General features: G+C 39.1%; 1 protein-coding gene across 3 annotated transcripts in view; it reads right to left on the reverse strand.

The window, feature by feature from the left end:
• ZZZ3 (zinc finger ZZ-type containing 3) overlaps window positions 1-23,902 on the reverse strand; it is a 52,586-nt gene extending 28,684 nt beyond the window's left edge. For 2 of the 3 annotated variants that reach the window (XM_026679323.2, XM_026679321.2), the window contains exons 1-2: window positions 23,791-23,902; window positions 7,841-7,991 (exon numbers count right to left, since the gene is read on the reverse strand). The gene's annotated coding sequence lies outside the window, so the exon portion shown is untranslated. Of the gene's footprint in view, window positions 1-7,840; window positions 7,992-23,313; window positions 23,369-23,790 lie in introns of those variants that run through there. The other variant, XM_026679322.2, reaches the window with a different exon arrangement.
• Window positions 23,903-25,730: the final 1,828 nt, after the last annotated feature.

Here is a 25,730-nt window from a genome sequence, read left to right on the forward strand (position 1 = left end):
ACAGTATTTGTGTATTTCAACCAGATGTGCCTCAAGGGCGAAGACAGAGAAACTGACAGAGTTTGTGACAGCAAGATATGAATAACATATCAGTTTCAAGCAAAAATGAGCAATAATCCATATTCCCCAGTTGATAATGGCTGATAATAAAAGCATTATTAAAGATTTGTACTCAAGTCCACTAACATTATACAAAAGACAGAACTAGTGGTTGTCTGTGCTTCAATTCTCTTTTTGAAATACTTTCCAAAGCTTGTATTATTTCCTGTTGATAAAATAGAATGCCCAAGATTTTTAAATAAAGGATAGCCCAGAAAAAAGTGTTAGCTTTTACTAATTACTAATGTGCCGGTTTAATGAATACTAAATACTACGTACATGGAACTGAGAGAGTATGGTGAATCAGAGAGAGAGAGAGAGAGACAGAGAGGGAGAGGGAGGGAGAGAGAATGCATATCTAACTATACATACACTTGTCTGTGATGCTAATATCGTGATTTTCTTAATTAGTTAATTTAGCTGCTCAAAACCAGTTGTCCGATTAACAAGTTTCCAATTATCTTTACATAAGAAAATGCAACATAAAATGATGCAGGCAGTCATTAATTTTTTTAGTTCCCAACAGTGGCATCAGCTCTATGCAGCCAGTGTTGTTCCCTAGACAATCCAGGAGTAGAATCTCTATGGTATCTGCAGGAAACTAAGCTACAGCTTTATAAAATTATAAAGCTTAAATACATGTATTGTTGTTCAGCTGCTAACAAGCACATTGAGAAAGGGTCCAAGCACAAACTGTTTGACAGAAAACAACCAAAGGTCAAGGATTGAGATATTCCACAATAAGCTTACCTATCAATCAATATTTAGATAAGCAGGAACCAGCACTTGATAAACAAGACCAATCAAGGAAGAAACAATAAACTAATCAAAATTGTTAGGATAGTCTATCACATATTAACTGCCAACAAGCTCCATTCCTCCATGCACTGATTATGTTACCTAGACTGGTAAAAAATGCATATGGGAAGAGAAGCAAGATCAAAAACCAAGAACTCAATAAAAATGAATAATTAATGAATTGGCCACAACATTATCCCTTTTATAGAAGTAATTGATCTCCTCTGTATATATATCAGCCATTCTCTCTTACATATCTAACCACACATATATAGACATGAAAGCCAGTTTGGTGTAGTGGTTAAGACATAAGATGAGAAAAGGAGGAAAGTGAGTTCTAATCCCGCCTTAGAGAGAGAGTGACCTTGGGCCAGCACTTTCAGCCCCAAATTGGCCACTTTCAGCCAATGGCAAACCACTGAAAAACCTTGCCAAGAAAACTGTAGAGGCTTGTCCAGACAAGAAAAATATATACACAATACATACACTCCAATACTGCCTTCTACAAGAAATAATTAGAAAATTAGAAATATAAACAATAAAATGGGATGGACAAGGTGTGAGAAGTAACAGCATTAGGAAAGGAAAAGAAGTGGGGAACAAAAGCAGATGAAGGTACATAGGAAGAACATTAAGGGAGAGAGAAAGAGCCAGTTTAGGCATTACTAAATGATTAAACTCTCAAGAAAGCTTTTTTTCAAGATAATTTTCAATGTTTTCCAAGCCAGGCCCTGCTAGACAGGATATTAAAGTCCTGAACTTCTATGAGATATTAGGTAAGTGGAATCAGTGCATTCTATATTCATGCCCCATTTTATTTTCCAACTAAAACTAAATTTTAATTGAAAGGAATTATTTTGCTGTCCTTTTAGTTCCATTTTTAAATATATATTTTTTAACTTTTGCAAAATTCAAATTCATTAAGAAAGGTGGTACTTCTGTGAACAAATACAGATAGTCTTTGTTTAGTGACTGCCCGAGACAGGTACCTTTTGCAGGAATAAAAAGAAGTGTGAGGGCACATAAAATTAGGGTGAGAGGGGTGAGCTCCCGTCACATGCTCCTGCTGACCTAGCAGTTCAAAAGTGGGCAACCATAAGTAGATAGATGGGTAGCATTTTAGTGGGCAACCTAATGGGGACATGAAAGGAACTCTAAATGGTGGTGGTGTCACCATTCAATCAAGCTTTGGTGCTCCTGACATGAATATAGTGGTGGTAGTAGTAATAATAAAAAATAACTTTGTGACCATTCCTTGCATTTAAGATCTTTGCTGATCTGTAAAACAAAGGCAGAGGTGTGGGTTAACCTAGCAATTACTTCACTGAATGGCAATGTTGCAGGTTGAATTGTAGTCACTAAACAAGGACTACCTTGTTTAGACAAGTAATGATAATCCTCTGAACAGTTACCTGCATGTATCTTTTAAATTAACCTTATCCTCTAATATATAAGAAGCATAGAGGAAGTGTAAATAGTGGGTGCAAAAGGCAGGGGATGGGGAAATAAACAATTATAAATAGTTGCTGCCAAGTTTATACAAATCTACTTCCTGTAGAATATTGAAACTATATAGCTACTCAGAAATATTATAGAAAAAAAATGAAGTTGTCAACGGAATTTAAATAAAAAGGCAAATCACACAATTTTTAGAGGTAATTCCACAGTTATTGCAAGATAAATAAGAACATTTTGTTATTAAACTGTTTCTTGAGCTTAGTACTTTACTTTTCACTTTCTTCTCTCCCCGTTTTTTAAAATTATAAGGATGCAAGCAAGCATGCATTTGTTCCTATTTGATGCGGAAAACTTAAACAGTAAATATATAAATAATGGAAATAGATATTTAAAAGGAATTCCCATATATATAATTTATCAAAATAATCTCAATATCAGTCAAGTAGTGAAGATTGGGATATGCCATGCCAATAATAATGTCTATAGCCCAATGCTTTTTTAAAGCATGACGCACACTATGCATCCTGTTTATTGACACTGCTGCTGAAGAAATGTTTAAAAAAATTAATGAATTTTCCTTTTCAAGAGCGTTTTGCAAGTTTAACATCACTAAGGCACAGTAGTATGCTCAAAGTGCAATCACCCTCTAATGCCCTTTAAAAGACTTCCTAAAGATGATTTTGTGGACTGTGTTTTGATTCTTGTGGAGCTTCCAAAGTGCTTTTAATTATGTTTAATTTAACCAGGCAACTAAAGGATATGCAAGACTCACAAATTTGGTTACGGAACTATAGTAGCAATGCTGATTCCATAGAAGTTGGAGGATCTCAACAATTTCCTCTAGGTTTTACACACCTTGGCCCATTTCCCTGCCTACATTGATATACCTATTTCATAATTACTGTTACCAACATCTATCTTTCTGGTGGATACCTTTACCTAGGTGTGCTACTCCTTAATCAGTGTATGAAAAAGATAGGATTCCTGTAGCTTGTATGAAGATAAAATAAATAATGCCACTTCCTTGCCCCCAAAGCTCTGAGAATAATTGAGCACACAAAACATTTCAGATACAATCATCAGATTAATTTATTTAGTGTGTGTGTTGGTTATAAAGATCTTATCCTACAATCTTTGAAAAAATGTTATCTGTATCTTGAGAAATAAAGACGCTCTTCAGCAAACATTTCCTCCTTGATTTTCTTAATTATTCTTTGTAAATTGCAACCATAAATCAGAAGCTAAGGAGAGAAATGTTTCTTTCAATTTTTATTAAGGTCATTGTTGCCTGAAACAAATGTACTTGGTTCAGTTATTCCTGGATTTCCTCCTTAATTTCTCAGCAATCCAGCTGCCGTTTTTTCTGTTTGTCTGAAGCATATCTGATGGAAGTGAGCCCAATGGGGTTCTTAGAGAGGTCCATCTGGTCACATTTAAAAAAAAAACTAGATACAGAAATTATTTTAATGCTATAGAAGCTTATAGGCTCTATTGTGGCTGGAATTCGGTTTTTCTTTTGTCTGTTATCTTATGGCTTTGTTTTCTTTCCCATTATTGAGTGGGTGTGGGGGTAGAGGTCAAGGTTGAGGCTTCAAAATGAGTTGGAGCGAGAACTAACAGTCTATTTCTTTAACATCACAGGAGTAGGGAGGGGTCTTCTATGTCTGCAAATCAGGCTCTACTCTGTTATCCAATTTTTCAGATAAGAGGTGTTTTAGTAAACACATTTCCATCCTGCTCATGGAGGAGCTGTTATTTCCTATTTCCTTCTCCATTTCCCTTTGACCTCTTAGAGAGGATTGCACTCTCTGCTGTAAAGTTCTCTCCCCTACATTATCCTATAGGGGAGGAGTGGGCAATTAATTTGCCCAGGGGGACAGATAAAAAACTGGGACCATTGTGGAGGGCCATTGCCGCCCTGCCCCCACTGCTGCTGCCCTGCCCCCAAAGTCAAGCTGAACTGCTGCCCCCCCCCCTCTCCACCCTCACCCCAACTAATGCCGCTGGTCGAACTGGGACTGCATGTGAGCCAGATGCAGCCCATAGGCTGTAAGATGCCTAGGTCTGCTATTTGAGTATTACTTAAAAGTTGCCCATGCACAAGTTTTCATCCCTATGTCTGAATCTATCATTTCACTCAATTCCTATTTGTAGTACCAGTTGATGAGATGGTAGCATTTGCAGCATTTAGTGGTTTTGGTTGCTAGAGGTATGTTGTTACTTCTTATTGGCCTGACCATTTGGCCCACTCCTAAGCCATAGGACACCCCCCCTTTCCAGAAAACTCTCATCCTACTTCTTGCCTGTATTGTTCAAGGTTATATGTCTACCACTTCTGAATGAGCAATTGTGGTGCTGGACTTGATGTTTGCAGCTTTCAGGAGAACTTTAAGCTCCTTCTTCCAGCTCTTAGGGGACCAGGGGAAACAGGGGATGGCGGCAATAGATCTGAATCTTTATCTCCCAAAAGTGGACTAAAGCCAGAATTAATAGCTGAAAAACTGAATTCAAGAACTATTTCAAGAAATAAACAACTATTTCATTATTTCTATTACAAATTCAATCAAGATTGTTAGAGGAAAGATACAATATCAACAATGTTATGTTGTTAAGACAGAACTACACGATTAAGTATTAAGTATCCGATCTAATTAGTGTAATGTAATAGGAGTACATTACAGAAAAATTAACTAAAACAACATAATTAAATGAGGAAAAGGACTGTTTGAACTAGTCTTAGTTTTCATGTACTGAAATTATTAAAAATGTAAATTTAATATTACCACTTAATTGTCCATTAAATTAAATTGTTATAAAATAAAATGTGTTAAGTGTCCTCTAAGTCAGTGATCCCCAACCTTTCTTATGCCGCGGCCCGGTATCCCCAACCTTTTTTATGGCGCGGCCCGGTACCGAGCATTAGCTAGGCGCTGCCATCTTTTTGATGAAAAAGTGCTTCCGGTGACCTCACCGGAAGCACTTTTTCATCAAAAAGATGGCGGCGCGCAGCTCGGTGAGCTTTTCTGTAGAAATGACTTTCACCCGGAAAAGCTCATCGAAGCGCTGATCCGCCATCTTTTTGATGAAAAGTGCTTCTGGTGAGCTTTCACCCGGAAAACTCACCGGAAGCACTTTTTCATCAAAAAGATGGCGGCGCCCAGCAAACCAGCGGCCCGGTAGGACTTGTTCCACGGACCGGGACCGGTCCGCGGACCGGTGGTTGGGGACCCCTGCTCTAAGTTATTCACGAGCAACAAGATCTATGCCATGAAGTTATAAATTTGTTTCAATTCTGGAAAATCTGTATTTATTACCAGCTGCATAAATAATCTAGCTATGGAAACTTGAAGCACAGAGTTCCCCAACGTTTCCAGCTTTGCGGACTGGCAGTGGGGGGAGAGGGGATAGCTTTGCATAAGCGATAGGCAGGCCTGTGTGTATGCAGCTTCCATTGGCATGCGTGGCATGCACACTTGCCTGCTGCTCTCCCAAAAGGAGAGCGCATGCAAGTGCTTGCCCGCTGCTTGCACAAGTGAGGCCCGGTTGCAATCCCCTCACGGCCCACTAGTGGGCCACAACTCATAGGTTGGGGTTCCTTGCTGTAGCAAAATATTCTCAAGACAAGTGATGCTGTGGTTTTTTTTTTCCTTCAATGGTTAATATATAATTGATATATATATTCATCAGTCATCCCAATGCTCTGCGCATGCCCATCCCCCGACATCCCGTTTTCGCCAGCAGAGTGCTACAGGAGGCTGTCAAGACTGAAAACAGGGCACAGAGGGCTGCGCATCAGAGGTACTGCCAATCCTTTGCTATTTCCAGGCCATCCCCATGGGCCAGATTTAGGCACCCTGTGGGGCACAGCCGGATCATGGACCTTGACTTTGACACCCCTGCTCTATATCGTCTGGTCAGATTTAAGGCTTCAAGGAAAAATTTACGGAATAACTTAGTCACATTAAAACCACATCTTTTTAATTAAAATGTTTAAGATTGCAATATTAGTACAAATTTATATTTCCATTAAATAATTGTACTCAGATTTTTTTAAACAGATAAGATTCAACAAATAATTAGCAAAAAATAATTAACTGTTTTATTTATGTAAAGTGACATGTAAAATCTGTAGCTTTCAGATTGGTTCATATGTTTCTATAATGCACTAAACAAGCAATTATACTGGAATTGGCTTGAATATTGTGCAATTATTTAAGTTATTTCTGGTATGGAAAAATACTTTTGGGTGAAATACAATTTTTTAAAAATGGTATATTAAAATAAGAAAATACAATATAATTACTTCCAACATTAGTAAAAACAAAGATCACAAAAGTAAATCCAATTTAGCCATTTAGCTAACTCAAAGGCAAGCTGAGTTATAAATGATTGTACAGGGATTTCAGTCCTTTAATGAAGGCATGTCATTCTGAATAAACGGTGTAGTTATGGTATGCATTCCATTTTTTTGTGCATATGTTCTTTGGAATAGAACTAAAAATAAATACTGTGTGATATTTAGTGAGACTATATTCCAAATTCAAATGAACTCCAAGGCAAATTAAAGAAAGTCAGAACAGAATATAATCAACTCAAGAGGAGCAGATATCTCTAACTGGCCTATACAACTTATTTTTTTCCAGGTTAGGCTGTGATATGAAAAGCAAAGAATAGATTCAATAGTTTTAGGATTCAGAGACAAAAAAAGTACATCGTAAGATTATTATTGTGTATTTTGCTGAACTTAAGAAATCACACTCTTATCTTGAAGAATAGCAGAGTCAATACTGTCAGGAGGACTGGCAAGAAGAAAGTCAAGGTTGAAAATGTGAGAAAAATTTCATTCTTCCTTCAATATGCCCAGGATCATATTGTTTCTAATTTATGAGGAGTTAGGACAACAAGGACTGCTTAAATACCTGAGAGATGGATGCAGAAAATTCTTTAAATGTAGATTTCTACTGAAAGTCTACGAATATATTTTTTAAAAAGGGCTTGGTGGCATTGCCAATTATATTTACAGTGTAAGAACAGAACACACAAGAACATTGTAGAAGGTGATAAAGTGTTTTAACAGGAGAAGAAGGAACCCTGTAGCAAGAATAAAGCTCCCGGGATGAATCAGATCAAACAATATCCTGAGCAACACAGTTTGGAGCAGCATGGTAATAGAACTTAAACACGGACTCTAGAAGGTCATGTAACTCTGCTAGATAGAAATATTTCTATATCTTCAAGATAGGTAGCCTTAAGATACATAAATACCATTCCATTGGCAGTGGACTGACATAGAAAATGTCAGCAATAAAAGGAATAAAATAAACAAAACATGCACAGAAATAAGTTACCAAAAATATCCTATTGATTTATTAATATTACTGTATGATGAAAAGTATGTTTAAACAGTCATTAGAACAACAGTTTTTAACACTGAATGATACAAAAAACAATATAATTTTGTGCAAATATGTTAAATGGTTCCTACCATTGCAAAATGAATGGAATATGAGTGCTTTTTCTTGGATCTGAGGAATTCCAATGTTGCTCCACTAATTTTATTAGTCATCACTCTTAAAGTCCAGGATGCATTCCATGCATTTTATCTGATCATTTTTATGTTTCCTTTAATATCGAAACTGTACAGAAAAGACAACAGAATTATGAAAAGTGAATAAATAGTGTAAGGCCACTCATAAGTACTTCTTAATGAAACTATTGCTTAAACTGAATTCTGAATATTTTCTTAAGTTTATACCATCTCTTTAAAAATAGCCTTAAAAGAAAATTTAACACAAATATATTAGAACTACTAGTTGTATAAAATTTATACAGTAATATTTTTCCTTCTATTAGTAAGGGTAAGGCTCTGTTCTCAAATTTTGAATATTTATAGAACATATTTTATAAATAATATTTTTTTTCAGTATCAGCTTATGAAAAGCTCCAAAAATAATATCTTGAGCATGTTCACATAGCTGAGAATGCCAGTTTCTTAAGACGCTTGGAAGTACGTGAACATAAAACAGAATGACAGACTTAACCTTTACTTATTGCCTATTCAATATGTTCAAAAGCAGAAATGTACTGTAAAAAAAATGCACTACAGAACTGTGTGCATGCTAAATGATCAAAACTGTTGAATTATGCTCCTTGATTGAATAAAAACTCCAGGTAGTCTCAAATAGTAAAGTTCAACTGTTTTAGGAAATGTTAAAAATGCATAATGACATTTTTCTTCTTTGACAATTTCAATAATTTTACTCCAATTGCATTTTTTTATTACACTGTTGTCACAGACACACAAAAATACATTTAGATTCTCTTGCTCTATACAGAAACGTATCCTACATGGCTTGGTAACAGTACCACATTAACTACAATATTCTGAGAAATCTTTATGACAAAGATAGTTTAATTTTCAATGTCATACATATTGTGCACAACTATGATTTTGGAAGCTTTGATATCAGATTGTTTGTTGTTCTCTCCCAAGAATGTATTATCTATACCCTTCCAAATATTTACACTGCACCAAAATGAAAGGGAATTATTTCAACAACACCCTGAATCAATTTGCAAACCTTCAGATATCCACAACTCCTACTTATTCCAAATCAAAACCAGCAAAATAGCTAGAAAGTTGAATATTGTAGTGAATACCACATAGAAGGCACTCAGTTGGAATAGAAGTATCTATGTTCACACCATGGTCGCAGTTCTATAGGAAACGTCAATTAATACAGATCAATTCATATTACAGGTAGTCCTTGCTTTGCGACCACCCATTCAGTGACCAGTTACAACGGTGCTAAATGTAGGGGTCTTCAAAGTTGCAGCCATTACAGCCAGTTGCAGTCCCTGTGGTGAGGCATCACATTTAGGGGCTATCTTACCTAGCAGTCTTCCCAAATTCAGCAGTAAATCAATTTACAACCAAATTTCATGTCCCTGAGCAAAAGTTCTTCATGTGAAACTAATTATGGGCTGGTCAGTTGCAGGAAGGCTAGAAAAGGCTAGAAAATTCTAATCAACTAATTAAGGACTGGACTTGTAAATTGCAGTTAGCATTTTTTTTAGAAATATTACACTGGAGAAAAGCAGCTCAGGAATTCAGATACTGTAGTTTAAGCAATCTCTCTGCTCTGTGAAGGGACAAAAAAAGGGGGGGGGGGTTTCAGACATGGGGCACTGTACAAGAGAACTTATATCTGAATAGCATGGAGCAACCAGTGATCCTCGAAGCATCTATTTTGGTCTTGTGTTACTTAACAAATGTTTCACTTAACAACCAAGTTGTTGGAATGGAATGTGGTCACTAAACGATAGAAGGGGTGCTGGAGATACATATTTTTGTTGGCAATTTTTAATCCAGATGGTAGAGCTAATAATACATTGTAATCTAAGAGAACTGAAAGGCTAACCATCATTGCTTCCTTCATATTTAAAATAAGTTTTCCAAATCAATTAATAACTAAAATATGCATGTTTTACAGAAGGAGATTTGGCTGTATCTTGGACTCCATGTATTTGTCAAGTCCAAACTGTCATTGAGAAAGAAACAATGACAATGACTTCTCTATTCACTAGACATTCAACCGTTACAGAGAAGGATAGAAAGTTATCCAATTCCCTCCCACCCCCCCCCCAAATAATTTATTATTGTAGGATTTCATATTGATTAAACAAGATTACTTAACAAAATTTACTTAGAAATAACACAATGGAACTTATTACAGTAAACATACAGGTGAAACTCGAAAAATTAGAATATCGTGCAAAAGTTCATTTATTTCAGTAATGCAACTTAAAAGGTGAACCCAATATATGAGATAGACTCATTACATGCAGAGCAAGATAGTTCAAGCTGTGGTGTGACAAAATTGAGATGATTATGGCTTACAGCTCATGAAAACCCCAAATCCACAATCTCAGAAAATTAGAATATTGTGAAAAGGTTCAATGTCCTAGGCTCAAAGTGTCCCACTTTAATCATATAACACCTGCCAAGGGTTCCTGAGCCTTTAAATGGTCTCTCAGTCTGGTTCAGTAGGAAGCACAATCATGGGAAAGACTGCTGACCTGACAGTTGTGCAGAAAATCATCATTGACACCCTCCATAAGGAGGGAAAACCTCAAAAGGTAATTGCAAAAGAAGTTGGATGTTCCCAAAGTGCTGTATCAAAGCACATTAATAGAAAGTTATGTGGAAGGGAAATGTGTGGAAGAAAAACATGCACAAGCAGCAGGGATGACTGCAGCCTGGAGAGGATTGTCAGGAAAAGGCCATTCAAAAGTGTTGGGGACTTTCACAAGGAGCGGACTGGGCTGGAGTCAGTGCATCAAGAGCCACCGCACACAGACGGATCCTGGACATGGGCTTCAAATGTTGTATTCCTCTTGTCAAGCCACTCCTGAACAACAACAAAAACGTCAGAAGCGTCTTACCTGGGCTAAAGAAAAACAGAACTGGTCTGTTGCTCAGTGGTCCAAAGTCCTCTTTTCTGATGAGAGCAACTTTTGCATCTCATTTGGAAACCAAGGACCCAGAGTCTGGAGGAAGAATGGAGAGGCACACACTGCAAGATGCTTGAAGTCCAGTGTGAAGTTTCCACAGTCTGTGTTGATTTGGGGAGCTGCGTCATCTGCTGGTGTTGGTCCACCGTGCTTCATTAAGTCCAGGGAAAACGCAGCCGTCTACCAGGAGATTTTGGAGCACTTCATGCTTCCTTCCGCAGACAAGCTTTATGGGGATGCTGACTTCATTTTCCAGCAGGACTTGGCACCTGCCCACACTGCCAAAAGCACCAAAACCTGGTTCAATGACCGTGGGATTACAGTGCTTGATTGGCCAGCAAACTTGCCTGACCTGTACCCCATAGAGAATTTATGGGGCATTGCCAAGAGAAAGATGAGAGACATGAGACCGAACAATGCAGAAGAGCTGAAGGCCGCTATTGAAGCATCCTGGTCTTCCATAACACCTCAGCAGTGCCACAGGCTGATAGCTTCCATGCCATGTTGCATTGAGGCAGACACTGCTGCAAAAGGGGCCCAAACCAAGTACTGAGTACATACGCATGCTTATACTTTTCAGAGGTCCGATATTGTTCGATGTACAATCCTTATTTTATTGATTGCATGTAATATTCTAATTTTCTGAGATTGTGGATTTGGGATTTTCATGAGCTGTAAGCCATAATCATCTCAATTATGACAAAACACGGCTTGAACTATCTTGCTTTGCATGTAATGAGTCTATCTCATATATTAGTTTCACCTTTTAAGTTGCATTACTGAAATAAATGAACTTTTGCATGATATTCTAATTTTTCGAGTTTCACCTGTATATGGGGTCGTGACCACTGAACCCAGCAAAACATTGAATTTTATATTGTTTTGCTTCTTTCTTTACCCCATTCCTAATATACAACTCCTCTAATCTTACTTCATCCCTTTTTTGTTTTTACTCATGAGAGAATAAAAATACAGTTGTATGTATGAAAAAAAGGCATGTTACACATAAAGATAAGACTCCAACTAATTGTATAAATGGGCTGATTTCTTTACATCCTTCAATTTGAGTGTTTGTTTTGCAATAACCCTCTGGCTAGTGTGTACATGTGTCTGAAAATATATGCATCTATATAATGATGTCACATTTATTTGGGGGGGAAAACTCCAGGATTGGTTTTAATTAATTAGCAACTTTAAGTAGGAAAACTGGGCGCTACATGTCTTTTTGTAAATAGCCTCTGGTTAATTTTCTGATTACTCCCCTCCCCACAACTTCGCCATTAATGATTGCTTTGATAATACTTGTCAACTATACTGCTCAGTTCTTGGTAATACCTTTATTTTTGGAATATATTCTAGCACAATTTTTATGATTAGTTTTTAATAATCTGATATTAATCTTCTTATCTACTATAGTTAATATGCCAAAAATTCTAGTGACTAAAGAATTTGATTGTTCTGATCTTGGAGTATACTGAAAATATATATTCATTCTCATTCTTGTCACATATAAAGCAGAGCTCTACTTGAAATTTTCAGTACCCTCATCTGACCTGCAATATGCTGCATATTGATCAAGGTTTATAAACAGTAACATCTCAAACTGACAAAAATAAGTCCAGTTGCTAGGACTCAATTCTAGACATTTCTTCATCGACATTTATAAACAGACCTTTTCTTTCACTAAGGCTTATTGAAACATCAATTCACACTGCATGTAATTTAGGTAGAATTCAGTAAGTACTTATACATTCTATTAACTCATATTTTCTAAGTATGATCTGCTAATTAAGCCACAAGTGGCAGCTTTGAACAATATACAAAGCTATAAATAATATTTATAAATAATAAGACCTGGGCTCACATACTGCAGGGCCCCCAATCCCCAAGTAACAGCCCACTACCAGGCCATGGCCCAATTTGGAACCTGGCTATGTGGAGCTTGACTTGCACAAGCAGCGGGTCAATGTACACAAGCAGCTTGACTTGCACACACCAGCCCACTGCTTGCACAGACTGGTTCCCTCTCCTCCCCCGCTGGGCTGCCAAGCCATAAAGGCTGAGGACCACTAACATACTGCATCATGCCAAAAAGCAACCAACTGCCTTGTGCTTAATTTATGAACCCAGCCAATACATCACTTGAAATGATGCCATTGCAACCATTATAGACATAACAGAAACACTGAACTGAAGGGAAAATAGATCTTTATATTCAGTTCAAGCTACCGTAAACTAACATTGTTTTTAGGTAATTGTCCTTTAAAATAGCTCATATCTGTTTTAAAGAAAATAAACACAGACTTGGTTGTGAAGCTTAAAATGCTAAAAAAGTACAAGGAAGGGATAGTGAAGAGAAACAGTGGAGGCAATGGAGAAAAACCTTTCAAGCCTACAGCTTTTCAAGACTACAAGTTGTTCTTACAACCTGTCACAGTTATGACCAGCCCACCAAAAAGCTACTTATAATCAAGTTTCGAAGTTCTGACATCCGGGATACTCTTGTGATCATGTGACTGCATTTTGGGTGCTTGGCAACTGGCCTGCATTTACAGCCACTTGCAGTGCCCCATGGTCACATGGCTGATTTTATTTTTATTGCAAACAATGGATTCACTTAACAACATTGCTATTTGAAGGCTCATTCTTTATTAAGTTTTTAAGATTTAAAAGTTATAATTTGTCAAAATTGTAGATATGTTAACCTTACACATATCTTGTTTACATATTTACACAATACACTGAATCTAATCCTGATCATATGTAAAAAGGGCTTTTATTAGCAAAAGTAAACCTAACCCTAACTTATTACAACACAAATGTAATAACCCAAATTAATGTTTATATCTTTTTATTTCTCATTCATAGGAATATATAAACTATGAATAAGCTAGAGATCCCTAGTTTATTTCCTCAGAAAAAAATATGTTATATTGTTATTTCTCAACCACATTTGCCCAGTATTTAATCAGAATATATACAGTATACGCTATAGTGCACTGCAAGATTAAAAAAAATAAGATGAACGAAAGAAAAAATATTCCTGTCAACTTTGCATGCAGGATCTTAATTAAATCCACAATCAATCATCACATTATTTAAAAAAAATTACTAGGATAAACAATACATTCATTATTGTATGCTGTAGAGCAGGGGTGTCCAACCTTGGCATCTTTAAGACTTGTGGACTTCAACTCCCAGAATTCCTCAGCCAGCTTTGCTGGCTGAGGAATTCTGGGAGTTGAAGTCCATAAGTCTTAAAGTTGCCATGGTTGGACACCCCTGCTGTAGAGTTTGCAAGTGTGATCTATCTTTAAGATCTATTTCCATTAAATAAGAGGCTGACTGGTATACCTTGTTTATGATCTACGGTATATTTTTTAAAATTTTATTTTCAATTGTTTTCCATTTGTCAGGAATTCTTAAAATGGATTTTTCTTAAGTTTTCTCTAGAAATCCAAGTGAAGACTACTAAGATTTCATCTACAGTGGATATAGAAAGTGTATCCCCTGTTAAAATGCCAGGTTTTTGAGATATAAAAGAAATCAGACTACCGTGTTTCTCCAACAATACGCCCCCCCCAATAGGAAGACCCAGCATGTTTTCTAGGCATAAAATGAAATTAAGCCCCTCCCCCCAAATTTAGGCCTAGTTTAAAACATGTGAAATTGGGGGGGGGGAAGGCGGGGGAGGAACTTGCCATTAGGAGTGCCCCGCGGGCAGCTACACTTCACCATCAGCCGCTCCTAACACCATGGTGGACCACGGAGGGCTCCCTTACCCGGGTCAGCAGGTGGGCGGTGTCAGCGTGGATGTCCGGCAGCGTTTCAGCCACTTCTCAGGCCTCCGTAGCTTCCACAGTTCCCACCAGTGCTGGCGCCTCTCTCGTTAGCGCCGTCTCCAACAACAGCATCTGAGTCGCTCCCGCTTTTCCCCCATCCCCGTAACAACAGGGAAAAAAAAACATTTTGAGGTACCTGGGAGCGCGCTGCGTTTTGGTTTAATCCCGAGCGGCTGGGTGGGCGTGAGAAGAGCCGAGCGAGCGTCTCTGCTGCTGCTACCCTTGGTGCTCCAGCCTCGGGCTCTGCAAGTTTGCAAAAGTCTCAGTGCGCAGCCCGTTCCTGCATTCCAAGCACCCCGGCCGAGCTGCAGCTGTCCCTCTCTCGCCAGCGCTGTCTCCAATAACAGCAGCAGCAGCAGCAGCGGGAACCGTGGAAGTTACGGAGGCAGCTCCCCCACCCGAGAAGCAGCTGAAACGCTTCCATGGTTCCGCTGCTGCCGCTGTTGTTGGAGATGGCACTGGCAAGAGAGGAACAGTTACAGCTCGGTCTGGGCGCTTGGAATGCAGGAACGGGCTGCGCACCAGGACTTTTGCAAACTTGCAGAGCCCGAGGCTGGAGCACCAAGGGTAGCAGCAGCAGAGACGCTCACTCGGCTCTTCTTACGCCCACCCAGCCGCTCGGGATTAAACCAAAATGCAGCGCGCACGTTCCCAGGTACCTCAAAATCTTTTTTTTCCTGTTGTTATGGGGACGGGGGGAAAGCGGGAGCGACTCAGACGCTGTTGTTGGAGATGGCGCTGGTGCGCGGGGAAGAAATTAATGCACCCCCGAAAAGACGTCCTAGCCGTTTTTTCGGGGCTCAAAAAAAAAACACACACACACAAAAAAAAAGTCCCGGCCTTATTTTGTGAGAAACACGGTAAGATAAATCACTTGAGAATGTTTTCACTTTTAATGTAACTTATAAGCTAAACAATTCAATTGAAAAACAATCTGAAATATTTTAGGGAGAAAAAAATAATAAAAACCTAGAACAACATGGCTGCATAAGCGTTCATATCAATTTATAGGTAGAGATATGGCTTTGTTCAGAATTAACCAATCACATTCCAACTGATGTTAAATAGTAGTCATTACACATCTGCCAAGTGACTCTGATCCATATAGAGTTCAGTTGTTGTAGTAGGATTTTTCTGACATTTACTTAGGTGCCTCTTACAACAGAAGTCATGGTCTGCCAACAGCTTAAAAAGCATCCAAGGTATCTCATTCTTGGAAGGTATCCATTAGAGAAGGGTACAAAAAAATTTCAAAGGCACTGGATATGCCATGGAACACAGTGAAAACAGTCATCATCTTCAAGATTAGAAAATATGAGACAACAGTGACATTACTAAGAACTGGTTGTCCCTCCCAAATTGATAAGAAACAAGAAGTCTGGTGAGAGGCTGCCAAGAGGCCTACAGCCACATCAAAGGACCTGTGGGAATTTCTGGCAAGTACTGGTTGTGTATTACATGTGACAATAATCTCATACTTCTAGGCTGTGGGGTAGGGTGGCCTTTTGTTACAAAGAAAAACATTCAAATCCAGCTACATTTACAAAAAGCTACCCGGTAGATCAAGTCTGACAAAAGCATGTGGGAGAGTATGTTATGGTTTGATGACACCAAGCTGGAACTTATTTCCATTGTTGGCCATAATTCAGGCATGATATTCCCCTCTGAAAAAAAAATCAGGGCCGGCCAAAAGAGACCCCGCGCCGCGCGCCAAGAAATTGCACACACAACACCAACGCTACACACCCTTCCTTTCCAGCCGGTCAAGTGTGGATCAGCTTTGGAGCTGGGCAGCCGCTTCCCTGGTGGCGGGGCCGAGGACGCCGCCCGGGGAGCGCCCGCTACTTTCCCTCACCAGGGCCGGGCTGTGGCGTGTTGCCCTGCGCCGCATGGCCCCTGCCTGGCAGCGCGCTTCTTGGCACGAGGCAGCCGGGTTGCTCAAGGAGCCCGGCCGGCCAGGCGAGGGGAAGGCAGCGATGGCCCTGCTGGGCTGGGGCGGAAAACCTGCTTGGCATGGGGCCAGGGAAGCCTGCGGGCGGAGGACCAAGCACGCTGGGAGGCAGAGATTCGGCCGAGGCCGTCAGACGGAGAGACAGCTGGCCTGCTCCGGTGCCGCCGCTGCCGTTGCAAAGCGCCGCCGCAGCTCTTCCTTTTTGCCTTTCCCTTCCAGAGGCAACGCGGGACTGGAACCGCGCCGGCGGTAGCAACTCCTGACTCAGGGGGCCTCCGAGGGGAGGGGAAGGAGGAGAAGAAGGGGGGGAAGGGTGGGGGGGGCGATTCCCCAAAAAATCAGAATTCCGATTTTAATCAGAAGAATATCATGTCTGGTAATTCCAAAAAGTATGTTTGGCATAGAAACAACACCGCACATCACCAAAAATACACCATACCTACAGTGAAGTAGGGTGCTGCAGCAATATGCTTTGAGGCTGCTTTTCTTCAGCTGTAACTGGGGCTTTAGTTAAGGTGGACAGAATTATGAACAGTTCCAAATATCGATTTTGGTACAAAACCTTCAGGCCCCTACTAAAATGATAAAAATGAAGAGGAATTTCTTCTTTCAAGATGACAATGACCGAGAGCATACTTCCAAATCAAGAAAAGAATGGCTTTACCAGAAGATCAAAGTTTTGGAATGGCCCAGCCAAAGCCCACAGCCCAGGAATGAAAATCTGTGTGATGATCTGAAGAGGGTTATCTGTCTATCTGACAGATTTGGGGTACTTTTGCGAGGAAGAACGGGCAACGATTCTCAAAGCAAGATGTGCCTTGTTGATAGGCTCCTACTCCAAAAGACTGAATCCTGTCAATAAAATCAAAAGGTATTTCTATAAAGTATTAGTTTAACGGTGTGCAACTTTATGCAACCATGTTATTTTAAGTTTTTTTAAATTATTTGCCCTTCCCCAAAAAAGATTTCAATTTGTTTTTTTGTTGTTGAATAGAACAGCTTATATGCTATATTAAAGATGGGAAAAAAAATCTGAAATCTTGGTCTGATTTTTTTTTACATCTCAAAAGCCAGGCATTCCGCCGTTAATACAACATATAAACTGTAGACTTTCTACATCTACCATAATTCTGATATAGTGGTACTGAAGTTGTATAATTTACTACATTAAAATACATTGTGGATTTTTATACCCATGTTTTGTAGAACAGGAAATAAAGCCAACGATGAATAGATTTGGAAAACAATTGTGTCTGATGTTCACAAAGAATGGAAAATATGTTTTGGACATATGACAACTGTAGAAAAACAAATGACAATAGAAGCAGCTAAGGCAGAAAGCTAAGGCTGTATATGAGAAACAAAGTTTTAAAAAGCAGGTTATAGGAAAGTAGAAGAGACATTTTAGAACAAATGGCTGAAGAAGAAAAAACAAAATAAAAAATATGGAATAGGAAGAAAATATATATATATCGATTTGCTTGGTAAAAAGCATGCAGAAACGGGTAGACCTGACTGGTTCAAAGTTATATTGTCTTCTTCCAAAAAGGTACTTAAGATCAGGTTCCAAAGTTCCAGACGTGCACACCCCCAATATTTATGCCCATTTATACTCTCCTGTGGTCACATGACTATGATTTATGGCATTTTTGCCAAAAACTAGCATTCACTTCTAGGTTTTGGCAAAAAATGCCCCAGGGTAAATAATGGGTTCACTTAACAACCACAGATTCATTTAACAAGGATGGTAATTAGCTTAATGACCACAACAAAAAGAGGTTGTAAAATTGGGTCTGTCACGGTTTTAAGTCAAGGATTATCTGTACAACAGAAAACAGAAGCAGTAATAAAAGCTTCAGGTGAGACAGCAGAAGAAACTAAATGACTGCTGTTAAAAAAGGGAAATGCCAGGGAAAAAGACAGAACAGTGAAGTACATTAGTTATTGAGAATACAGAAAGTAGTATAAAATGGAGCATATGACTTTGAAGGAGAAAAAAAATTGAAAGATTCCTTGGCTTTAAGGAGAAGCATTACATTTAATACTAAAATAAATTGTTTCTCCAGATAATATCAAGCAATCACATTAAGTATACACGGAAGAAAAAGGTCAAATTGGTAAGATAAGATGATGATGAAAAGGACATTGAAATAAGAAAAAAAACACCACATAATTTAAAGGAGATTTGAAAACTACAAGATTGGATGAATAAATCCTAAAGCCTACTCTAGTAAAATATCATTTTTCCTATTTTTTCACAAGACTGAAAAAGTATTTTTTACAATTCCATAATGGACAACAACTAACACCATTTCAGGTATTTCACTTGGAAAAATGAAAATGGGGAAAATTTCAACAGGGAGGCAAGAAAATTAGGAAATCTAAACGAGAAACAGCTATTAATGGTGATACGATGCTTTCCTCAATGGAAATATGGTTGTGTAAAACTAGAAGCAAAAAAAAAAAAAGCAACAGCTATATATACGAATAACTGGCAGGAGATAAAATTGTGATAGCTGATTGTTTACCAAGACAGGATATATAAAAAGAATGTATTTATTTTGTTATGGGGAAAATTCCATTTTTCTTAAAACTTTTACCCTACAAGGATAGCAGAGGTAAGCTTTCATTATAAATATGCGATGAAATGGTAGACTATTATTACAGCTGGGCAATTCTTGTAAGACAGAGGTAGAATGTTGAGTCAGTTTGAAGAGTGAGGGAGAGAAGACAGAAGAGCAATAACTGGTGTATATATAAAAAGAATGGAAATATTGACATCTTTTGTGACAATCATTCTACAGTTCAGTAATACTGTTGTATAGAGAAGACATTTTGTTGATGTACCTTTAAAGATAAAGATTCATTTGGAAATGGGTGGCACCAAAATCAAATCAAATAAATACATTTCCAACACTATCCGATAATACAATGCAACTGTTACATAAACTACAACTGGCCCCACCCTGACCACGTTAAAAAAAATCTTGAAAACTTGGCTCTTCCTCCAGGCTGTGATAGTGGGTATTTATTTTTTAGTAATTGTTTTTTTCTTCTGGAATTTTAGTTTTCAATTGTACTTATTTACTGCATAGCATCAAGATTTAGTGTTGAGTGGTTATGTATGTTTTTAAATAAATATTCATAATTAATTAATGTTGTATAGCTGTCAAGAGCCTTTATACAATTTGATGGCCTTTTAAATTTGACAGATGAAATTTATATAAACTTCACTTCTGAAAAATGAGTCAGAATGTAGAAGTATTCTATCCAGTTTTGTGTCTGTTTCTATGTTGCCAGATAGAAAAGAGATAACCTTGGGATTTTTAGGTTGGTATTATCATTTTTGGATGGTGGTAGCAAGTACAAAATACAATTATTTATCCCCCAAATAAATAGAGAATGAATTATGCAATTACTGATCAAATAAATCAAGTTTCTCCACACCTGCTCAATTATCAGTTCAGTTCAGTTAAATATACATAAATTAAAACAAGCAGGCAGAATTAAATGAATTTTTTTAAATGAAACTCTTCCAAGCTTATATCCTTCCAATCTGTTCTAAATTTCTGGATGTGGAAGATATGACAGAAGCTCTAAGAGGATGTATATTTTGTGTATATTTGTAGATATTGTACTCTCAAATTGCAAATGGAGAGGTGGGTACTCTATTACCTTGATTTTTAAGTGCTTTGGTTTTATTGTATTGCGAACAGTTGCTGGGGTGCATCCAGTTCGTTGTACAATGACAATAAAGTTCTTCTAATTCTAAAAAAGAACAAAGCTCTGTTACCCAAACTGACTTTTGCTTGCATAAAGTTGGACTCAGCTCAACATTGTTAATTCATAATAACCTTTATTTATTGTATGGACAACTTGTATACTGCCTACTCATAATACCTAGTAAGGGAATTAAATCCGAACACTCATTCAGCAATATTAAAATTCATCTTTCATGATAAAAAGGACTTCTCTTATGACCCCTTGTACATGTTCACTTTCCTAAGAGATAAAAATCATGCATTTACCAAAACACCACTCTCTTAGACTAGAGTATAAGAAGGGAAATTTTGTGTTGGTATTTTATAAAATGAAGCACACATGCATTCATTACTTACCATACTGCAATCAGTAAAGAAAGTTAAAGGAAATATCCAAAGCTCCCATGTGACATTTGAAATATTATAATATTGATTTTCCTGACTGTTGATATTAAGACTCTGGTAAGCATATATTGATTAAATCCACTCAGAGCATATCTATTTGGGAATCAATCCCATTAATTTCAGTGTGACTTAGTTTTCAGTATGTGTATGGATGTGTGTGTGTGTGTACACACACACACACACAACTGTACAATTAAGCTGGAGTGGGAAACAGCAGCATCGCTATTCTAGAACTTGTTGAACCATCATGTAACTACTGAAGACAAAGCATTAATTGTGCTCTATCAGAATAACATTTTATTTTATTCATTTATCTAACTTGTTAAGGCCACCCAATTGCAAAAGGACTCTGAGCAGTTTACAAAATATCAAAGATATAATTGAAACCCAATTAAAAAAACAACATAATGAAAAACAACTGCCTGGACAAAATAATTTTAAAATCTCAACAAGGGCTCCACAAGCATCCTAATCTCAAGCTTTGGAGCAATATTCAATAAATTTAGAAAATGCTACAGACACATTAATGTGGTTTGAAATATGTTTAAATAATATTTCATTAAAACACTATTTACTTCAAGATAAAGCACAAGAAATAAAATACATTTATGTTCTCCAGCAGTATTTCTGCATAACACAAGTCTTCATAAAAGAGATCAATCCACATTTTTGTGTACAAGTTGCACAATGGAAATGTGTTCTTAGTATGAAAGGAGAAGCAGTTTGACAGTCAATCCAATAATTAAATGGATTTTTTTTTAAAAAGAACCCTGAAGCTTTTATTACAGTACATGAATATATACTGGTGACATTTGGCTTGATTTTTCCTATGGAAATGCAGAACAGGAAAAGAGACTGTTGCCAAGAAAACATCATAGATATTTTCATGTAGGTACCAAGAATCCAACTTGATCAGAAGGAAAATTCACTTTAGCAGAAAGAAGATACTTACCATATTACATTTTAATCTCACCCTCCCTGTTCAATTCCATGGGATTTCTAAGAAATCATTTGTAATTGCACCCACACAGTAACTTTGCATGATGCCTATTACAAGCCTTAACCTCCCTTTACATACTTGCCATATATACAAAAAATATTTTAATATGTACTTATAAAATCCAAAGTTTAAAAAAAGCCAATCAAGTGAGTTTTACTTTTAACAACAAACCCACCCACCCCTCAAAACCAAAATCTAGAAGTTCCAACTGAACAATAAAAACGTTTGGTTTGGACATCCAAGTAAAACTAGGTGTCTCTGCAAGGTAGTTTTGTTATATGTGATTTGCAAAAAAAGTTGCTTCATTAGATGCAGTCAACAAGACTACTAAGCAAGCGGGTTTTATGCTACATCATAAAATCTATTAAGACATCTTCACGCAAGACTAACAGCAAGCAGCACAAAATGTGCCTTCACACAATACAGGTAGTTCTCAACTTATGACCACAATGGAGCCCACAATCTATGTTGTTAAGTGAGACTGTTCAGTCAGTTTTGCCCCATTTTACCACCTTTCTTACCACAGTTTGTTAAGTGAATCACTGCAGTTGTTAAATTAGTAACCCGGTTGTTAAGCGATCTGGCTTTCCCATTGACTCTGCTTGTCAGGTCACAGAAGGGGATCGCATATCTTGGGACACAACAGTTATAAATATGAACCAGTTGCCAAGCATGGGCTGCAAAGGTTGCAACTGTGAAAAAAACGGTCAACAGTCATCTTTTTTTTTTTTCCAGTACAGTTGTAACTTTGAACTGAGGACTACCTGTATTGATTTGTAAAATCGATTTATTAACATGCTTGCCTTGGCTTCTTTTATTTAGTTATTTATTGAATTTATATTGCCTCCAATTAAAAAATTGTCTTGTTTTGATACAGTTGGGTTTTATTTTAAAAAAGCACAATACTGCAGAATAAACTCTTTAGTATGCTTGACAAAAGTCATTAGGACTGCAAGCCCCGGCTCTGACAGAGGAAGCATTAGTGGTGCTTTGTTGTATCGAGGTCATCTCCCCAATCCCACATTAAGTCATCCACACCTATCAATCAATCAATGCAGCAGCTACGGAATGCCACAGGCACTTCAGAAGTAGCAGCGAGAGGAACAGCCATGGTCCTGACAATTTTGCATCCCTGTTACTTGGTGGGGGGGGCAGAGCTTCACAAGTGGTTACTAAACAGCTCGAGACCTGAGGTACGAATTTTGGCGAAACTCAGGGTCCAAAGGCTAGACGGCCGACAGGGGGCGCCACAGCCACCATGTGGGGACGAGGCGCCGCAAAGCGGCGGGGCGCCGCGCGGTGCGGGGGGGGAGGGGAAAAGCCCAACGAAGACGCGCAAAACTCTTTGCCAGGTCAAACTCCCCGCAGTGTTCAGCCCCGCCCCACACGCAGACGCTCAAGTAACGCACACACACATACCGCACCGCCCCTAGCCCTCCCTCCCTTCCCCCCCCCCACCTCCCGGTTGCCCGTTACCATTATTACCCATGACGCCCAGCGCAGCGCCGCCATCCTGCCTCCGGTCAGCTCCCACGGGAACGAGGGCTGACCTCGCGAGAACTCCCATCTCCACCCGCCCAGCCTCCTTTTGAGCATTAACATGGCAGAGGCGGCGCGCACGTGTCCGTCGACTCCCGGATACAACAAGCGGCCCCCGTAACGTGCTCGTCCGTGCACGGAGGAGTGGTCCGGGTCGAGGGGAGGGGAGGGAAAGGAGAGTACCTTACCTGACGTCACGCGCAGATGCCCCCTCCTTTCCTTTCGGATTCGAACAGGCGCGCGAGTCGCGGCTTCCCCCCCCTCCTCCTCCCCCCTCCTTTTCCGCACGCGCAGATCGCACTGGAATATAATCCTCCCGCCGCCTGTTCTTCAGCGCCCCCCCTTGCCCGTCCTGTAATGAGACCCCATCCGGGTCTTTTTGCCCCCCCTCCCCGCGGCCCCTAAGGGGGAGGGGGGGCTGACCTGGTTACTGTGAGATCAAAAGGAGATTCCGTCGGTGTCGTAACGGACCTTTTTTTCTCTCGGTTCTCAGAGCCAGCCGTCCGCGCCACACGTCAGCGTTTTCCCGCCCCCCCGAACAACTACAGCACCCGCTGAGCTCCCCTCAGCGGCGGCGGCGGCAGCGGCAGCTCCTCTTCCGCTTCCTTCCCTCCCCATATTCCCTGCGCAGCCCGCGGAAGGGTGGGGGGGCACTCCCTGCAGCTCCGCCTGCTGGTTGACTGAGGAAAGTGACGGGGCCGCCCTGAAGAGGACGGAGAATTTGAGGAGCCGCGGAGAGGCGGCGGGGTCTTCTCTCCGGTTTCCCTGCTCCGCTTCTCTCCTCGGAGAACAGCCGCGCGAGAACCAACCGGCCTGGAGAGCGCTGCAGGTCCGGTCCCTTGCCCTGGTGGGGAATGGAGGAGCCGAAGTCCGGGTTTCTGCCGGCGAGTTCTCGCTAAGTGACTCCCCCTTTTCAGATTTATATACTGCTGTAAACCAGCCGGCCTTAAAAGCCTTTTCTAGCCTGGCTGGGAATTATGGGCCTGGATGGCTTCAGATCGGGGAACCCAGGTAGCCAATACAGGTAGTCCTCGACTTACAAGAATTCACTTAGTGACCGTTCGAAGTTACAACGGTGCTGAGTAAAGTGACTTAATGACCGTTTTACACAGTTGCGTTCTTTGCAGCACACAACCCCCCCCCCAACCCCCCCACGGTATGTGATCAAAATTCAGCCGCTTGGCAACTGGTTCAAATTTATGAGGGTTGCTGGGGTGCCGGGATCATGCGATCACCTTTTGTGACCTGACAAGCAAAAATGGGAAAGCCGGATTCACGTAACAACCTGGTTGCTAACTTAAGTGATTCACTTAACAACTGTGACAAGCAATGTCTTAAAATGGGGCAGAAATTTTGGCCTCCATTGTCATAAGTTGAGGACTACCTGTATATATGTTATTGTGGCTCTTCTTTCGGTGTAGCGTTTAATATAAATATCAAAATAACAATTTAAGTTTTGTTTTTTATTGTAACATTGAAGGGACTCTTGAAAAATAAAACAAATGTAGGTAAATTAAGGAATACCCATCCTAAATAGATATGATTTGACTTGCAGAAAATACTTGGGCAGAATAAGCTGGTATGATCACCAGTTGGCAAACTGCGGGCATCCCAAAACCTTTTGAATATTTATTCATGTAATCATGAATATTTATCTCTGCAAGATAATATTGGAATACAAGAATATACACTTAAAAAAGAAACCGTGAATACAGTATTGAACTGCTTTTGATTCCAAGTATAGTATGGCAAGTTTGAATACATAATACCTTTTGAATTGGGTAATTGTCCCATAGTCTTTTCTGGATTCATGAAATAAATCATTTCTGATATTTATCACATTTAGAAACTTCCCATCTTCCTCACAGAATGAGTCTGGAAAGTATGGAAGGCATAAAAACAACATCTATATATAAATATTTCAAATTTGGAATTTCATATTTTTGACAAATGTAGTTATGTACTTGAATTTTAGAAGATCCTTTTTTGCACAAGACCTATATTAAGAGTGTTTTAGAGACAAGCTTTTTGCCTAAACTAAAAAATGATTTTCCAATCCCTCTTTCCTGCACAGTGGAAAGTGGAAATCATGATGTCATACATCATATACTTCTTTGCTTGAGTATAGCATTTTAATAATTTATATAAAAATCAATATTGTGTTGTATAACTGCTTAAATAGTTTTATTTGGGGGGGAGGGGATAGCAGTTGTTGCAATGTAGATATATTGTAGTACAATGCTTAATAGTCATAGCCAGCATGAGCAAAGTTTTGTGTTGTATTCCAGCACACCTGAAAAAATCCTGTTGGAGAAGATTACAGTCTCGGCCTATAAAAAAGAAAACCCAACATTAACTTTTCA

Source organism: Notechis scutatus, chromosome 3 (genome assembly GCF_049901735.1).
Source record: "Notechis scutatus isolate UNSWTSFEM ecotype Mainland chromosome 3, rNotScu1.2, whole genome shotgun sequence".
NCBI lineage: Eukaryota > Metazoa > Chordata > Lepidosauria > Squamata > Elapidae > Notechis > Notechis scutatus.